Source organism: Oncorhynchus mykiss, chromosome 32, assembly GCF_013265735.2.
Source record: "Oncorhynchus mykiss isolate Arlee chromosome 32, USDA_OmykA_1.1, whole genome shotgun sequence".
Taxonomy (NCBI): Eukaryota; Metazoa; Chordata; class Actinopteri; order Salmoniformes; family Salmonidae; genus Oncorhynchus; species Oncorhynchus mykiss.
This window is the reverse complement of record NC_050572.1, coordinates 19,344,727-19,352,798: the sequence shown is the minus strand read 5'-3', so window position 1 is coordinate 19,352,798 and position 8,072 is coordinate 19,344,727. Positions and strand designations below refer to the sequence as shown.

At 41.6% G+C, this 8,072-nt stretch overlaps 1 pseudogene; it reads left to right on the top strand.

Moving 5' to 3' along the window:
• The first annotated feature begins 6,842 nt into the window (after positions 1-6,842).
• The window catches only part of LOC110489399, a 38,319-nt pseudogene continuing 37,089 nt past the window's right edge, over positions 6,843-8,072 (top strand).

Here is an 8,072-nt window from a genome sequence, read left to right as displayed (position 1 = left end):
CCCTGTTAGTTTGTAGTAATACCCCTTCAAAAACAGCCCCTGTCAATCAGTTTTTTTGGAGAGATAACAACCGTTTTTTAAATTTAACCTTTATAGGCAAGTTAGTTAAGAACACATTTTTATTTTACAATGATGGCCTACACCAGCCAAACCTTCTCCAAACCCGGACGATGCTGGGCCAATTGTGCACCGCCCTATGGGACTCCCGATCGCGGCCGGTTGTGATACAGCCGGGTTTTTCAAGGGTTTTTCTTTATTTTTTACTATTTTCTACATTGTAGAATAATAGTGAAGACATCAAAACTATGAAATAACACATATGGAATCATGTAGTAACCCAAAAAGTTTTAAACAAATGAAAATATATTTTAGATTCTTCAAAGTAGCCACCCTTTGCCTTGATGACAGCTTTGCACACTCAAATCAAATCCATTTTTATTCGTCACATGCGCCGAATACAAAATGAAATGCTTACAAGCCCGTAACCAACAATGCCGTTTTAAAAATATACAAAAAAAGTGGTAGTGGTTTCTTTGCAGCAATTTGACCATGAAGGCCCGATTCACGCAGTCTCCTCTGATCAGTTGATGTTGAGATGTCTGTTACTTGAACTCTGTGAAGCATTTATTTGGCCTGCAATCTGAGGTGCAGTTAACTCTAATGAACTTATCCTCTGCAGCAGAGGTAACTCTGGGCCTTCCTTTCCTGTGGCGCTCCTCATGAGAGCCGGTTTCATGATAGCGCTTGATGGTTTTTGCGACTGCACTTGAAGAAACTTTCAAAGTTTGTGAACTTTTCCGAATTGACTGACCTTCATGTCTTAAAGTAATAATGGACTGTTGTTTCTCTTTGCTTATTTGAGCTGTTCTTGCCATAATATGGACTTGGTGTTTTACCAAATAGGGCTATCTTCTGTATACCACCCCTACCTTGTCACAACACAACTGATTGGCTCAAATGCATTAAGAAGGAAAGAAAATCTACAAATGAACTTTTAACAAGGCACACCTGTTAATTGAAATGCATTCCAGGTGACTACCTCATGAAGCTGGTTGAGAGAATTCCAAGAGTGTGTAAAATCAAGGCAAAGTGTAGCTGTGGTCAAAATCAAAAGTAACAGTCAGTATCTGGTGTGGCCACTAGCTGCATTAAGTACTGCAGTGCATCTCCTCCTCATGGACTGCACCAGATATGCCAGTTCTTGCTGTGAGATGTTACCCTACTCTTCCACCAAGACACCTGCAAGTTCCTGGACATTTCTGGGGGGAATGGCCCTAGCCCTCACCATGGCAGAACACTAACATTCCTGTCTTGCAGGAAATCACGCACAGAACGAACAGAATGGCTGGTGGCATTGTCATGCTGGAGGGTCATGTCAGGATGAGCCTGCAGGAAGGGTACCACATGAGGGAGGAGGATGTCTTCCCTGTAACGCACAGCGTTGAGATTGCCTGCAATGATAACAAGCTAAGTCCGAAGATGCTGGGACACACCGCCCCAGACCATGACGGACTCGCCACCTCCAAATTGATCCCGCTCCAGAGTACAGGCCTCGTTGTAACACTCATTCCTTCGACGATAAACGCGAATCCGACCATCACCCCTGGTGAGACAAAACTGCGACTCGTCAGTGAAGAGCACCTTTTGCCAGTCCTTTCTGGTCCGGCGACGTTGTTGCTGGTGATGTCTGGTGAGGACCTGCCTAACAACAGGCCTACAAGCCCTCAGTCCAGCCTCTCTCAGCCTATTGCGGACAGTCTGAGCACTGATGGAGGGATTGTGCGTTCCTGGTGTAACTCGGGCAGTTGTTGTTGCCATCCTGTACCTGTCCCGCAGGTGTGATGTTCAGATGTACCAATCCTGTGCAGGAGTTGTTACACATAGTCTGCCACTGCGAGGATGATCAGCTGTCCGTCCTGTCTCCCTGTCGCGCTGTCCTAGGCGTCTCACAGTACGGACATTGCAATTTATTGCCCTGGCCACATCTGCAGTCCTCATGCCTCCTTGCAGCATGCCTAAGGCATGTTCACTGAGATGAGCAGGGACCCTGGGCATCTTTCTTTTGTTGTTTTTCAGAGTCAGTAGAAAGGCCTCTTTAGTATCCTCAGTTTTCATAACTGTGACCTTAATTGCCTAGCGTCTGTAAGCTGTTAGTGTCTTAACGACCATTCGGGAAACAGTGTTTAAACCCTTTACAAAGAAGTTATTTGGATTTTTACGAATTATCTTTGAAAGACAGGGTCCTGAAAAGGGGATGTTTCTTTTTTGCTGAGATTATGTCTATGTCATTAAAACGGTTACCGTACATGCATTTGTTAGGGAATAGCACCATCACTCCGTGCTCCTGAAATGCAGCGGTGTTACCGAGCATGCCGTGATGCAGACCCAGAGAGACGACAAAAGTACCTTGAGACAGAGATGACAGAGAGACAGCGAAAAAGAGGATAGCAGATATCAGTGAGAAAGAGAAGCGTGTTCTAAGGGAAAAATGGAGAGAGACGAAGAGTGAGGAAAAGACCAGCGCAACAGCCAGGGCATCTTTTCCCCTTCCCCCACACCTCCCCCACTTCCTGAACATGACCCAATGCCAGGGCCCTCAAAGTTAGAGCAAGCTTGAAGCTGGGCACTTTAATACTTTATTAGTCAGGATCTATTTGAGCTGTGTTCACAATATTTGTGCTCTATTCTATATTACTAAACATACCCATGTTTTTATTGATTGGTTTATTGATTAATTCTTTGAATAATTGATTGATTAACTGATTGGTCAATTTTATTTATTTATTAGTTTACTGATTACAATACTAATAGTTCTGACTGTGTTTTAGGCAAAGACATCAAGGTCAAAGAAAGACCAACAATACAAAGAAAAGGCTTATGAAAGAGATCAAGAAACTTCAAGCCACCTTGGAAAAAGATAAATCCAATGTGTTAAGGGAAATTCCAAATCTCCTCACTCAAAAGTTAATGCCCTGCTGAGGCATCATCCTGTCCATCCAACCATTAGAAGAACCCTTCTGTTACACTCATCATTGCTTGAAGACATTAGAACTAAATATCGCAACACCAGAAAAGGAGAAGCAGATGATTGCATGAGTAACTATTGGGAACATGGTGAATAAGAACCGACTAGGTTTTTCAAAGGAGAGGGCTGGATTGGATGGATATATTTGTACCTTTTGTGTGGACGAAGAGAAACTGTGCAACTGCTGAATCCAAGAAGGGATGATGTGAGTCACATGACTACAGTGAGGAAACAAACTGTCACGCGAAACAAACAGAAGATGCAAAAAAGGTCGCTGGCAGACAATGAAGAATCTACCCAGGAAATTCCTGTCAGAAAGTCAAGATTCATTCTTCTGCACCTTTAGGCCATTTTGGGTTGAGACACCAATGTAAAACCCACAAGAATCTCCAATTCATGGCTAACGGCCTTTAAAGCCATGGGATTTTCTCGTCCAAAAACTGCAGTGAAAAGCACAATGAAGATGTGAAAAGTGTGTTGCCAGGTCACATCAAGTACAGAGACATAACCTGTCTCTGCCAAAGAGATGAGGGGGTCATGGCCTGTCCCTGCTTTGAGTTTTTATTTTATTTATTTAACTATGCAAGTCAGTTAAGAACATATTTACAATGACAGGCTATCCCGGCCAAACCCGGACGATGCTGGGCCAATTGTGCGCCGCCCTATGGGACTCCCAATCACAGCCGGATGTAATACAGCCTGGATACAAACCAGGGACCGTAGTGATGCCTCTTGCACTGCAGTGCCTTAGACCGCTGCGCCACTTGGGAGCCCACAAAAGCAGCTCTAGAAGCTCCTGATACTCCAAGATCTGTGTGCACCGTTGAAACCCCGTGGTGACCAGAGGCCGTTCACTCTCACCATATTGGACTGTTATTGCTGTCCTATGACAATGAGCCATACCCAGGAATCATAACAGATGTACATGAGGATAACCTCCTGGTCAAGTGCATGCACTGTAATGGAATAAACAAATTATTCAGGCCAAGCCTGCAAAGTACGCTGACCACCAGGTAGAATGCCTGATCCCAGAGCTTGAAGGTACAGTGCCTTGCAAAAGTATTCGGCCCCCTTGAACTTTGCGACCTTTTGCCACATTTCAGGCTTCAAACATAAATATATAAAACTGTATTTTTTTGTGAAGAATCAACAACAAGTGGGATACAATCATGAAGTGGAACGACATTTATTGATATTTATTGAAACTTTTTTAACAAATCAAAAACTGGAAAATTAGGCGTGCAAAATTATTCAGCCCCTTTACTTTCAGTGCAGCAAACTCTCTCCAGAAGTTCAGTGAGGATCTCTGAATGATCCAATGTTGAACTAAATGACTAATGATGATAAATACAATCCACCTGTGTGTAATCAAGTCTCCATATAAATGCAACTGCACTGTGATAGTCTCAGAGGTCCGTTAAAAGCGCAGAGAGCATCATGAAGAACAAGGAACACACCAGGCAGGTCCGAGATACTGTTGTGAAGAAGTTTAAAGCCAGATTTGGATACAAAAAGATTTCCCAAGCTTTAAACATCCCAAGGAACACTGTGCAAGCGATAATATTGAAATGGAAGGAGTATCAGACCACTGCAAATCTACCAAGACCTGGCCGTCCCTCTAAACCTTCAGCTCATACAAGGAGAAGACTGATCAGAGATGCAGCCAAGAGGCCCATGATCACTCTGGATGAACTGCAGAGATCTACAGCTGAGGTGGGAGACTCTGTCCATAGGACAACAATCAGTCGTATATTGCACAAATCTGGCCTTTATGGAAGAGTGGCAAGAAGAAAGCCATTTCTTAAAGATATCCATAAAAAGTGTTGTTTAAAGTTTGCCACAAGCCACCTGGGAGACACACCAAACATGTGGAAGAAGGTGCTCTGGTCAGATGAAACCAAAATTGAACTTTTTGGCAACAATGCAAAACGTTATGTTTGGCGTAAAAGCAACACAGCTGAACACACCATCCCCACTGTCAAACATGGTGGTGGCAGCATCATGGTTTGGGCCTGCTTTTCTTCAGCAGGGACAGGGAAGATGGTTAAAATTGATGGGAAGATGGATGGAGCCAAATACAGGACCATTCTGGAAGAAAACCTGATGGAGTCTGCAAAAGACCTGAGACTGGGACAGAGATTTGTCTTCCAACAAGACAATGATCCAAAACATAAAGCAAAATCTACAATGGAATGGTTCAAAAATAAACATATCCAGGTGTTAGAATGGCCAAGTCAAAGTCCAGACCTGAATCCAATCGAGAATCTGTGGAAAGAACTGAAAACTGCTGTTCACAAATGCTCTCCATCCAACCTCACTGAGCTCGAGCTGTTTTGCAAGGAGGAATGGGAAAAAATTTCAGTCTCTCGATGTGCAAAACTGATAGAGACATACCCCAAGCGACTTACAGCTGTAATCGCAGCAAAAGGTGGCGCTACAAAGTATTAACTTAAGGGGGCTGAATAATTTTGCACGCCCAATTTTTCAGTTTTTGATTTGTTAAAAAAGTTTAAAATATCCAATAAATGTCGTTCCGCTTCATGATTGTGTCCCACTTGTTGTTGATTCTTCACAAAAAAATACAGTTTTATAACTTTATGTTTGAAGCCTGAAATGTGGCAAAAGGTTGCAAAGTTCAAGGGGGCCGAATACTTTCGCAAGGCACTGTACATAAAAGGTACATAAAAGACCACTTTGGAAACCATTTAGCTACAACTGGAGCAAAGTGACTTGCAGTATGTGGAGGGGGGATGGAGTGGAGTGGAGAAAAGGCAAGAGGGGTGGAGTGGGAAGGGTTTTGGAAGGGAGTGAATTGGAGGAGAGGTGAGAGGGAAGAAGGGGAGGGGGGGACTTTTTAAAGGTTCATGTATCTTTCTATGTATGAGATATTTTATAAATGCTGTTAAACCTTTTGAATAACCATTTAATTAAGCGTGAACCGTGAGCCCAGAATTGTTAGGAGCAAAATGTGTAGGGCTGTTTATCATAAAATGCCTGACTAGTGTTATTAAACTTGAACTAACAGTGATTTTCAAATGCAATCCAATTCTTTTACATGTAGCTATGTTGTTCTAATGGAATACTTGTGTTTTAATAATATATTTTTGTTGTTTTACAAACTTAGGTTGACAATGTTTTTAACTAGACAAAAGTAAATTGAAAATTAAATAAAAAGAAAGTGGTTCTAATTATAAATGTAATGTTTTTTTTAACCAAGTTCATAAAATATCTTTAATTGTTTCAATATTTTGTTCATTATTGTTGTTAGTTCCAACCTGTTATTGCTTTCCACCCTGTTATGCTTTATTCCACCCTGTTAGGTGTGTTAAAAAAAATCCGAATTGAATAATATCATCAAATGTTACGTGTATCTTTGTGGTAACTTGTCGAAATAGAAGGGGTCAAATACATATGCAAAAATGTTGACCAAATTCTGTTGTTATTCACTCTTATTAGAAAAAATGTGGTGCAAATGAAAATAACACACGCTCAATAATCATTGATGTATAATTATTTGAAGTAAATCAATTAACGTAATTCAGTAAGGGACTTGAATGTCTTAAATCTAAATCTAGATATATGCATGCATTGTTAACACTTTCAGATAGTTAGGTGTATGTCCCTAACAGGTGGAAATATCCCATGGTCCATGTGTGAACAATAAATCCTAATATATATGGCGATAAGTGCCTGAGCTTGACCAATATGTTTTTCTGAAAGTCAAACTTCCTTTTTCTGATAGAATACAAAACAAATGTAAAAATATATACTTTTTTCCACTAAAGTGATGTGGTCCAAAACACACCGTATTGTAGGAATGACCCAGGTGGGATACTAATATTTACTAACTATGTGCCACATTGTAAATTAGTAACAGTAGAATGTGTGAAAGTACACACTTTTAACTTGCACAATTGACATTGAATAGCATTTTGTGGAAGGAATTGACTAACAAAAAGTGATATCAAGTCGTGGAAGAAGCTGAAGCTGGTGGAGATCCTCCAGGCCCTGAACAGTGACCCGGTGGACATTGAGACCCTGCGGAGGGCAGCCGTCAGCGAGGGAGGCCTTCTAACAGACGAGATCAGGAGGGAAGTCTGGCCCAAGCTGCTCAGCGTCAACGTCTACAAGTTGCCTGCTAAACCTAGTGAGTGAGAGGTTTCAATGTGAGATCCTGGATGTCCATCATTGCGTTCGGCCATTGCCCTGAGACGTGGCTGTAGACTACTACGACCATTACACTGTGTCAGTATGCCTCTAGCTTTCTATAGTCTGTTGATGTATGTTGATTGAATGTAGCCTACTGTAACTTCATCAAATTCAGGTGACTTTTGTCAACATTGATTCATTCTGTATTCTTCAATACTGTGCAACAACGTAATGTAAACGAGCAACATTCAGGGCCTTTGGCAGCAGCACTGTTAAATATGTTCAACTGAAAACAATGGTTGAGGGGGGGGGGGGGGGCTGAGCATTTGTTTTGATTTTAGCTAAGGATATCAGAGAGAACCACAAGGACTTCAACCAGGTGCTGCTTGACGTTAGGAGGTCCTTGAAACGTTTCCCAAGAGGTAACTCACTCACTGCACCATTGATCAATTATTATTTTATTTAGATAATTATAGATCTAATATAGAATATAGTTAATTTACTCATTGTGTCATTGATATAATAGAATAGAGTTAACTCAGTGTGTCACTGATAGAATAGAGTTAACTCAGTGTGTCATTGCTAGAATAGAGGTAAAATGGCACCGGAAGAAAATGGCAGCAGTTTTACGGGCGCCCAACCAATTGTGCTATTATGTGTTTATTTTTGCGTTATTTGTAACTTATGTTGTACATAATGTTTCTGCAACCGTATCTTACAGCAAAAAAGAGATTCGGATATCAGGACACTCACAATGATTTTTTCTTCAACAAGCAGGACGCACAGGACATTCTCCGAACACCCGACAAGGCCAACATCCCAGTTATTTGCAAGAGGAAGAGACGCAGCTACAGAGGACACAGAGTGGGATGCTTCGTAAGAAGCTGCAGAAGTCGAG